Genomic DNA, 12,074 nt, shown 5'->3' on the forward strand with positions numbered 1-12,074 from the left:
GTGGACGATGTAAACTAGCGACGAAAGGCTAGAATTATGAAAATACTTTCCAAGTTTTTACCTTGCGATAGAGACGAGGGTGACAAGCCCGTACGAACAGCAGCAACAAAGCAGCGAATTTTCAGTCCAATCCTATTGTTCAGCTGCCTGCAGAGAAATTAATGCACTTGAGTTGTCAAAAACACACACAAATTATATTAATTTATTGGTTTGTGATTTTACCGCCAAACAACGTTTGTTTTGGGTAATTGGCTATTCATGCTCGAATGATAAATCACCAATTTTCCTGCTGGGTAGTTTGAAGCTGTGCACGATTTTCAAGAGAGTTTACTCAAGCAATATCAATAATAATTTCGGGGTTGCTCCTCCATATCAAAATTTATAATTGTTTTTATGTGCATTTTTGCATTAAAAAGGTTGAAATATTCATTGTTGGAACAATTTTAGTATGGAAACCAGGAATTTATTCGAATTCCTTTTTAAATAATGTCACCTACATTATATTTTTTTAGAAACGAGTAAAAATTGGTAAACTTTTTTCTCTAAACTTCTGATAAGGAGTCGCAGTTTATTAAATTTATTTTTTCGCTTAACAGTTTCGTCCTGATTTTGAAATGCTGCTATGAAGTCGAACTATAATCATCTTTCTTGAGACGTTTCAATACTTAATGACGTGTAAAAAAATTTCTAGAAAAAAAATTAAATTTTTGGGTATCTTATAACAGATTGAAATTATTCTGTTAACTAATCAAATAACCAAAATTGCTAAAAAGATGAAAATACAGGGAAGTTTGTGAGATGCATACAGCCAAACAAAAAGCTTCAATGACGCTGCTTTGGAATCGGGTTCACCATTATTTTCAAGGCGTGTAAATATAGAACGATGTTCACTTTCTACCTTCTGCTCACAATTAGGATCTGAACCGAAAGTTGCCTTTCGGAGTATTGAAGGAAAATCAACCATATTAGCATAAAAAGTTATTTATAAATGTAAAGGGAATAACTTTTCTTCCGATATTTCAGACCCAATTACTGTAAAATGAATATATAGTCTCAAAATAAAATAGAAATATATAAAATATATTATATACTATAGTAGTCCTACGTCAACCATACGGTCGTGTCTTGGATAAAACCTACTACTTTTTTGATGTAGCTACCGCGGTCACTATTAATTCTAGCATCGTTATCACAAATAGCAGTGACGGAAATCTTTGGAATAAGCAACCATCTTTCTCAAGGAGATCAAATGTATATAGAATGAATATTACTTTTTATCAAATTGTTTTAAATTGGGATTCGTATAAAAAGTTACCTTTCGGAGTATCGATGGAAAATTGACCATATTATGATAAGAGATATTCATCAATGTTAACCCTTCCCGATCGAGCCTACACAATTGTGTAGGTAAAACGAGATGTGAAACAAAAACTAAATCGAAATAACTCCTATATAAATACACTTGACACATTCTACCGTGACGTTACAACGTTTTGACTATTCTGTTGGCATTATTTTAACTCTAACTTGTATTTTTTTTCATGAAACCCTTTGATATTATTACAGATTTGGAAAGTAATTTCCTATTAGAATGATGCATAAGATATTTGTTTACTTTGTTTATATAACCTTGGGGAGTAAAAATGTAGCGTGACGTTACAACGCGCGAGAAATTGAGGTATCGGGACTTTTCTTACAAAAGTCAAAAACTCTGCTCTGTTTGGAATTTTACAACAATTTCTTCTTCCACGATTTGATAACAAATAATAATCGAACATTTTGCCATGTTTAGAGTGCCTATAACTGGTAACATCTATATTTGAGAAGCTTTTATATTTCGTGACGTTACAACGCTCATTTTTCAGCAAGGGGTATTCTCACTCCGTTGTAACGTCACGAAAATATGAATCAGTCGATATTCATTATTTATCAAATATTTCTTAGACATTTTCATATGAAATAGTTAAATATGTGATTTTATATATTTCTACTTCTACTTTATGCCCTTGGTTTGTGGGGCTATCCATAAACTACGTAACAAATTTACTTTGTCGTTTAATGTTTGGGAATGAAAAACCAAACTTAAACTTGGAAATTTTCAGTGAAGGAATGTGAGTTATGATCAAATCAATTCCTTTCATGAGTGACATATGTATCATAAATATTCTCAAAAGTGTCTTATATGACATTATGTGTAAAACATATTAAATTTATTTTTATTGTAGTTTTTTCACAATGTCTGAGTAAGTTAGCAGTTTATTCAGCATTTATATTAAAAACAAGTTTACAAATGTGTCCTTAATTCCAATAAATACAAGAAACCTTTCAAAAATTTTAATAATAACACAAAAATGCCGCTTGTTAGCTTTTTTTCGCTCCCATAATATTTCCTTGATTTTTCAAAACCCACACTACTTATTCAAGAAAATTCGAGTGCATTTTTGCCGTTGAAGATTTTTCTCATCTAGACTTGCCCCAAGAATAAATAGCTGGCTTATTCCACGATATGGTGTTGGTCGTTCAAAAATGTTCTTCTCAACATTAAATGTGGTGATGTCACGTCCCGTAATTGCGATAACCATCACATTCGGAAGATTGGCTTGAGCGATGCGGACGAAGTATTCATTTCATTAATACGGTTACCTTGCGTCAATAGTTTCTCTCTTAGGGAACATTCGCATGTTACGTAACGCGGAAGTTGACAATTTTCAATCTCCCCTCACGCAATGCATTGCAATATAATATAATAGAATAATATTAGAATTTTTTAGAATGTAACGTTACACGCAAAAGTTGATGTCTTGTACAATCATTGTGTCTTCCCGATTCGCACAAATGTTGCACAGAAATCGCACAATAAATGTGTGAAACGCATAACGCAACAGTTGTACTGCGAATACATCGATATAGAATGAAATCAGAATATGTATCATATACCGACACTTTATTTCTCACGTCGAGTGTATTAGTGGCTAGACTAGATACATCACATACAATTTGCAGGTTGCTCTTTCGCTTCTCTTTCGGTTTGGATTGCGACGCGCAAGGTGATATCTCGTTGCTTCAAGAAATGAGCGAGACACCCGTGCTGTACATACTTGATTTAATACTAGTGTTGTTAGTCTCACTCATACTGTCGGTGCGTGCTTGCTGCTATTCAGAGGAATGCATGAAGAAGAAAAATTATCTCGAAAGCGTGTGTGCAAAAGACTTGAAAAGCGTAGCATTTGTCTCGTCCTCAAGCAGAAAGGAGGAGAATAATTTTGCTTCTCGCTCGCTTTGCAATGCTGCTTGATACCAGTTGAAACTGTTTAGGTGTAGTAGTTTGGAGCTGCCAAATACATTGGAGAAACGCTAGAGCATTAATTGCGTTATGCCCAACACGCAATCATTGTACTGGTTCAGAATTACATCAAAATTGCGCTAAAAACGCACAATTTTGTACTGCATTTTTTGGTGCAGTACTTTTGTACTGCACCATCCAACTTTTGCGTGTACTCATGGATGACCCACAGTTTAATAATTAAAAACATTAATCCATTCTACAAAATTCATTATCTCTCATATGACAGATGTAACGTGAACTAATTTAGACGCATCAAGTATGTTTTTAAGCATAGACTAATATTATATAAGGGGAGAAAAAAATTTCGTGACGTTACAACGCAAACTGAACCCGGTTGTAACTCAAGTTGTATTCAATCTAGCTGCGATCTTTTAGTATCAAATTAATGGTATTTTTGAGTATAAAGAGAAAACAAAATATTACTTTGATTAAATGTATGGAGTTCCCATGAAGTAAAAAACTATACTTTTTTCGTGACGTTACAACGCTAAATTACCCCTGTTTTCATATTGGCCTAAGATCAACATATATGAAATTTTACTTCAAAACCCTTTAGGCATCGAATTAAGCATTTATTTCACAGTCATATAACATAAAAAATGTATTGTAAATACATACTCCTGATTATTTGTAACCATTTAAAAAATATGTAACCAAAAACGCTTGTTTTTTGTTAATTTTACTTGAACTTTGCAACTAGTTTTCTACAGTTTCTTAAACACTATATATTTGACATTTACGTTTTTGGAAGGTTCAAACACGATAAAATCTAGGAAAAATATTTACATTGCTGAAATATGCATTTTAAAAATTGGTTTGTTGGTGTAGCTTCGCAGAGAATGTGTCACTTGCGCCGGTTTTCTATTTTCTGCGCTAGCTGCGACACTAGCGTTGTGAGCGATAAAACGAGAGAAGGTTTTGTTTTAGTCACCTTATCCCTACACAATTATGTGGGCTCGATTGGAAAGGGTTAGGAGAATAACTTTTCTTCTGATATTTCAGACCCAAGTGCCCAAGTGCTGTAAAATGAATGAATTAAACTATCCTAGTCATACATCATCCATGCATTCATGACTTGGATACAACCTACTACTTTTTTGATGAAGCTAGATCTATTGTAGCATTGTGGTAGCTTGTGAAACCACCAGCCGACAAGTCGGTCATTTTCACAGTTTTTCGATAATGTTTTAACGCACCTGTAAAAAATATCGGTAGAAGAAAAAGCAGGAATGAACCTGCCGGTACCGCCTGTGGAACAAAGGGGCCCTCCCCCTCCGTGGACAACTGTCCATATAAATTCTAAAAAAAATGTATGGACCGTGGACGTTAGCCAACCCCCCCCCCTCAAAGCTGTCCACGTGGTATGTGGATGGCCCCAAAATTGATCAGATTACTAACGAAAAGTTGGTAAACGGCTGGGCAGTCCGTACCAGCTGTATACCCGTACTAGTTGGTATAAAAAAGACCCCAGTATGGTAAAAGGAAGAATGTCCAGCAATTCCTATCCTTACCTCCACGTAGTACCGACTGGGATACGAGCAACCAAGGGAAGATCGAAGAACCGGTGGGAACTTGCTCGTATGCTGACAGAGAAGGGGGAGCTGTTCACCTCGGAGAGCAGCTTGCCTGAGCGTCTGATCCGGAGCGGATGGCAGAATTACGAAATGCGGTGTATTGCCTGTTACACCCAAGACGGCAGCCCCGTCGCGAGATTAGGCATCCGCAGCCCTAGTAAGCCAGCATGCCGAAATCAAAATATTACGAACAATCAAGAATTGAATACGGACCGGAACAATCGGCAACGACCTAGGCGACGAAATAAGGACGACGATTGGAAGCTCGGTACATAGAACTATAGATCGCTAAACACTCCGGGTGGCGATCGGATTCTGCTTCGACATCGTTGCACTCCAGAAGTTTTGCCGCAATGGAGAGAAAGTACGGAGGATTTGTGGCAGCTGGGTACCGGCATTATAGTGCTGGCAGGATGCAAATTCGTGTGATCAAGTGGCAGGCGATCAGCGACAAGTTGTGTTTGTTGAAAATAAACTATCCTTAATGTACACTGCCCTCACGAAGGAAGACCCGATGTGAAGAAAGAAGTGTTCTATGCACAGCTGAACTCTACGATAGCTGTTCGCGTAGAGACATCAAGATCGTTATCGGGGACATGAACGCTCAGATCGGCAGGGGAGACATTTACAAGCCGGTGATCGGCACGCACAGTCTACACACCGCGGCAAACGACAACGGCTAGCGATGCGTCAACTTCGCAGCTTTCCGACGAGTGACAGTCCGAAGTACCTCATTTCCCCGAAAGGACGTACGGACCTGGGTGATATACCTGGGCAGGTCAACGAGAGAGGACAAGGCCAATTATAAACGGGCACGAAACGACATAACTACGATTCTAAGACGAAAGCAAGAGGATCGTGAACATGAGGAGCTGGAGCAGCTGTACCGTGCCAGTGATACGCGAAAGTTCTATGAGAAGGCAAACCAGTCTCGCAGAGGCAAGCCGACATGTGCAACGACGCGGATAGAAACGTTCTCACGGATGCCAGCGAGGTGGTCGACTGGTGTAAGGAGTACTTCAATGGACACCTGAATGGCGATACAGTAAGCAGAAGCGGATCAGGATCTGAGCTAGGAGCACAAGCAGCAGATGACCGAGTACCAGTCCCCGATGTTCATGGAGCTCTTCGTGTGATCGGGAAGCCGAAGAACAACAAAGCTGCAGGCAAAGACGGACTGCTGAGCGAGCTCTTCAAACATAGGAAAGAAGTGCTGGCTAGAGCGCTGCAATGGGTCATTTCCAGACAAGTGGATGGAGGGAGACAAGCTGGAGTGCCGCAACTCCCGTGGTATCTCGCTAATCAATACCGCCTACAAAACACTCTTACAGATCCCGTTCCACTCTTTATCACCAGGAGGTTCGTGGGCCAGTACCAAGCGGGCTTCATGGAAGCCCGTGCAACCACAGACTAGATCTTCTCGATCCGACAAATTTTACAGAAATGTCACGAGTACAACGTGCCCACACATCTCCATTGACTTTACATCAACTTTACAGATAATAAGATTTGTAAGTGTTTGGGCTCTCCAGTTGGTCTCGAGGTTCGAGTCTCGGCTCGGGAGAGACTGCTAGTGTTAGTAGGATCTATACGCTAGCCTCGCAATTGTTATGTACATTAAAACAGTTCGCTGCGAAGTCTGTGTATGATAAACAGAAGGTCATGTTCCGAATCGTTATTGTAGCACCAAGGCTTTGCTTTGCGTTAAGTATTTGGATTCAAAATTATAACTGGAAATCCGTTTTCTGCTTTTTATATGAGTGTTTCTGGTACCAAACTATGTAAAACCGAAAGACCTCCATGCGATAAAACCGTGGAAAATAAAAATATTTTATAAAAAATAAGCATCTGTTGTAAAGTGATCAAACAAAAATGTTTTTTTTTTTCGAACAAATTCATAAGCTGGGGTGGGTTTTTTTTCCGTGTTGGGTATTTTCGTCACTGCGACCAATGTTTTGATATTTTGTGACATGGGGTGGGTTACATGTGTGTATATTATCAAGCGAAACATAAAATTTGTCTCTGTCTTGTCTCTGAAGACTATCGGGGTTTCCTAATGATTCCCACGGTCTTCTAAATACCGTTTTATAAAATAAAATACGCCATCAAAACTGTTGATGCCAGTTGGTTTGTATTAGTATTCTGCACTTTTAAGCCAAATTTTGCAATCATCGTTGGATTAGTTTTTGAGTTACACTCTTTTGAGTTACGCAATTTTAAGGAAGATTTTTCATGCAAAAAAAAAAAACTTGATTTACCCTTCCAAAACAAACCTAAAACATTGCGTAATTGTTTTGCAGGTAACATATGCCCATTGATAACCTTTTAGGAGATTTGAACTGTTTGGGGACTACCGGGAAATTGTTTGGGTCTAAAAACTCTGGGTAAAATGGCAAATTTTCAACGTAAACCAAAAGAAGCATCATTTGGTACTTCAATTCACATTCAAATCCAAAAACTATGGAAGCCTTATACAACAACAAATAACTCAACATGTTTTCAAGAAATTAGTACATACTTGTATATTAGGGTGGGACAAAAAATTAATGTTAGCTCCCATGCACTTCTCGTGTATCTTATGGGTCCCATAACAACTGTGTAACTTTTCAGATCGATCGGTGAAACGCCCGATTTTTAAAGATTCCATACGATTTTATATGGGAAAATCCACTTTTTCAATACTTATTCTCTGAAGATATCAAGTTGGCTCTTAAAAAAATATCAATACATGTTATTTGTAGGAAATTTTCCTGGGAAAAACTCTTCTGAAGACCGTAAGGCGCTACGATGCTTGTAGAAACAGCTATTCACCCAAAACTGATTGAATGTCTGACGGACGGCTCACCATTGAAAATTTCCAGCAACACTGCTACAGCATGCTGCTATTGCAAACTTGCTTAAGTATGAGAAATAATTTCGCGTGGAATTAATTTTCAAAGTGTGATTTTTGCTCATAATATCTTCGGGGAAGCCTCCAAGATAAATTTAAGCGATATCATTTCTCATCACATGGTTGAATTTGCAACAGCAGCATGTTGCAACAGTATTGCTAGTAAAATTCAATAGTGAGCCATCCGACAGATATTCAATCAGTCTGGGGTGAATATCTTTTTTCACAAGCAAGGTAGTGCCTTGCGGTCTTCAGAAGAGTTTTTTCCAGGAAAATTTTCTATAAATATTATGTATTGATATATTTTTAAGGGCCAACTGGACATCTCTATAGAAAAAGTTTTGAAAAAGTGTTTTTTTCCTTATAAAATCGTATGGAAGCTTAAAAAATCAGGCGCAAATCGGGCGTTTCACCGATCGATTTGAAAATTACACAGTTGTTATGGGACCCATAATTAACACGAAAAGTGCATGGGAGCGAAAAAATTACACCATCGCTTTTTTCCCATATAACCGTGTCCCAGTCTACTGTATATATTTCAAAAGTTCGATCTTTCCCCTTTCCAAAACTGCAAAAACATTAAAAATCGGTTAAAAAATGACCAAAATAAAAAAAGGTATGCGCTGAGGTCCAAAAACGGTATTTTGACCATAACTTCAAATTTTGGGGGTGTTTAAAAAATTTCTAGTATGAGCGAATGTTATACTCAACAAGACCTACAACCTACAATAGGTCACTTCAGAAGCTCTACATCTGTGTAACACAGTGTAATTATTCATCATATACTACGTCTATGTTTATTAGGGTGGCCACGGAAGGCCAAAAAATTACCTGTGCGAAATTTCAGTTCAATCGGACATAATAAAGGTGCCTCAAAGCGCTCAAAGTCTACCAAGGGGGAAGTTTAGATAGATACACAGATAGAAACAGGTAGATTTTCGAGGGTCAGCAAATCACAACTTTGAGCGCTTTGAGGCACTTCCAAGTCATGTCCGATTGAGCTGGAATTTCGCACAGGTCATTTTATTGGGCCAATAAACAAAACAGACATGATTGGTTTTGGAAATTCCATATTGTTTTTTTTTTCATACAATCATTGTCGCCCTATTTAATGTCTATGTTCAAAGTAAACCTATCAATATCATTTGCTAAACATACGTAAATATACCTATATGAAAAAGTTATTAGCTATGTTTATGCTAAGTTGTCTACTTTTTACTTTTGTAACCGATGACTGCGCGCAAAAATTGTGAGTTGTATGGTTTTGAAGTATAAAGGGCCATAATGACCCGTTTCAAAATTTACAAATATTTCGAAGTACAAAGTTGCTATGCCTTAAATCTCAAATATCTTGGAATAGATAAAAAAAATGAGGTTTCGATTCATACAACTTGCCCATAATAATAAGCACAATATAGACCCAAAAAGCTTCAATGAGAATGGGAAGTCATGAAACTTTAGGTATTCGTGGCAATGAAAAAAGAATTCATTTACTAAGGTGTTATCCACAAAATGCAATTTTTTCTTTGTAAACTGCGGTGTGAACACATCGATAAATAACAAAAACTAGAATTTAGGTTTTATTATTTCTTTATTGAACAAGAAAAACCGAGAAAAAAGTGACGCACTGTTAGACGAAAAGATCGCAACATTGTTGGAAGCGAGAAGTCAAATTGACGCAGACTATCTTTCCAGGGTTAAAATGGTTAAGGGTTCGGAGATGCAGGCAAACCAAACCGATTCACCTGTAGAGTACTGAATTACTATTGTTCCAAAGTAATCTATTTTGAAGAAAATCAACTGGAAAGCAAAATAACTTATCAGATGTTACATTTGTTCTCGTGTCACTTGCAACTCGTGAGTAGAGATTGTATTCAGAGATAAATTTTGCTTTCATGCTCTCGTAGGCTGGTTCACGACACGAGTAAATCAAGAGAAAAACTTTTCAACAGATTTTTACCTTTACAAATAGTATTTTAGCAGTTAATTACTTGCAACAAATGTTAACATGAATGTAATAAAAAAAAAGTATTGATATTAGAGATTGAAACAACCTACGAATAGTGGCAAATCCATTGACCCACGATCGACCTAGCATTTACTTTTAATCTGTATGCCATGCTGATAGCATCCGATTTTGCAGGTTGTTTTTGCCGTCTTTCTTTTTTCCTTTATCCCTACATAATCGATATTGTTCAAACCGATACGAAATGTTATGAAGGGACGGAATTCACCAAAATCCTAGTGATCATTGCCAGCTACGCCAGCCTAAGCCAGATTTCGATATAGGGTGCACTTGTATGCTCCGAGTTAACGATTTCCGAAGCGATATTGAGAAAATTAACGATTAACAAGTTTATCTTAAATCAATCTAAAACATGATAATGGGTTAAAACAAATGAAATAACTAATTATTTTGTAAATACGTAATTTTATTTTTAAACTGTCTAATTAGGCTAAATCTGAATCCAAGTAAAAAAAGTTCTTCTTTCACAAAAATGCCTGCATCCAAAATATGTGTCATCCTCTAGAATACTTTACGTACATTCAGTTGGTTGTCACTCACATATCATTCGAAAAACCGTGGCATCCGGTTTGAGCACCCGAACGGCTACACCATGGATCCAAACCGATGGAGTAACGAGAGCAATAGTGCGCATGTTCTGGTTTGGAGCGCAGTTTACGATATGTTTTACCTTGAAAACGGTCTTCTTACCCGAGATATATTGTTAGCTTGCATTGGAATTAGGAAAAAATCGAAAGTGACTGCCGGGCGACACGGAATAGACTTTTTTTCTAGCGAAATAATATAGCACTGCTGTTGGACAGTCCTTCAAGGGTAGTAGCGTATGTTGTCTAGAGGAGGAATGAACTTTGCAGGGAAAGGATTGAGGGTGACGTCCCAAATCGGATTACTACATGATGTAGTGCGGACGTGAATTGTTGGGAAGTGGGAATCATTTTTTTGTTTCATTTGATAACGATAAATTCTAAGAGTTGGTTCTGCTGCGAATACTGAATTTATTCTTTTCGAAACACTCTATTCGTGATTCTACAGTGTATTTAAATATTTGAAGACAACTTATAATTATGTGTCATTGATATTGGAATGAAAAGTCGTGGGGAGGCTATGCATCTCACAAACATTAAACATGACATATTCAAATGTGTGCAATTAATGTATGATATAACGAATCAAAAAACTGTCTGAGGACAAAGCATTATCAATTTATAGTTTTAAAAAAATAACGAAGAAACCCCAGTTAACGCTGATAGTCAACAAATAAATTTTTCCTGATATGTTTTTTGCCATGAAAAATACTTGTTTGCATTTTTGAGAATTGAATATTTCTTTTCATGCAGTATATAAATTCATGTTTTCTAGAAGTATGTACGTAAAAAAACTTAGTATATCACCTCAAGATAGATCAGATTAGATATCACCTCAAGGTAGTTTGTAATATTTAGTTTTAATATTTAGAACAGATATGAATATGCAGATGTAAATTTTTTGGTAACATTCCGTAAAATCTACTTGCTGTATCGAGGATTAACATTCAAATTTGATTTCATTTGAGACACTCGAACCACTTTGTTTGGCTATACTAAAAAAATAAGGTAACATATGTAAATTTATTAGAAATTTGACGTGTTCAAGTCAATATGTTATCAGGAAAAATCATAATTGATGGAAAGCGTAACCTTACTTAATATTTTACACACTAGCAAAAACTCAAAGTTTTGTAGACATCTGGCGAAATAAAAAAAAAACTCGAAGCATCCAAAGGACAGTTGGTAATTTATAACTTTTGAGTACCTACTATCTGAACTGGGGCAGTCGTCAGATGTTTGTCGAAAAAAAAAGCGTTCCGGTTTTTTTAGAAGTTAAAACTTTTGCTTTTCAACTCTAATGGGATTCACCTTTCGGAAGGTCAATAAAAATGTAATTGGTTTATAAGAGTGCCCTTGTTGATGTTCCATCTTTACGAGCATAAACTTTACGAACCGAAATGGTTGCTTATTAAGTGTGAGCTGGAAGTAATGTTTCTGGCTCGCTTATGAGGGGAAATTCGTTCATGATGTTGGTTCAGCAGTGGAAAATGTGGAAAGAAGACAACGCTGGCCGTCCCACAGGCGGTTATTATATTTTATTTCAATTTCACATGAAGTGTACATGCTATATGCAGTCCGCGTTGTGCGTGTTTTTCGGTTCCATTCAAACTGTCACTCTGCCTACAATCTGAATGCACTTATCGCGCCGCAC

At 37.0% G+C, this 12,074-nt stretch overlaps 1 protein-coding gene across 1 annotated transcript in view; it reads left to right on the plus strand.

Annotated features, from left to right (window-relative positions):
• The window catches only part of LOC129731601 (uncharacterized), a 148,023-nt gene that overhangs the window by 44,210 nt on the left and 91,739 nt on the right, over positions 1 to 12,074 (plus strand). The gene's annotated exons all lie outside the window — the stretch shown is intronic.

This window comes from Wyeomyia smithii, chromosome 3 (assembly GCF_029784165.1).
Source record: "Wyeomyia smithii strain HCP4-BCI-WySm-NY-G18 chromosome 3, ASM2978416v1, whole genome shotgun sequence".
Classification (NCBI taxonomy): Eukaryota; Metazoa; Arthropoda; class Insecta; order Diptera; family Culicidae; genus Wyeomyia; species Wyeomyia smithii.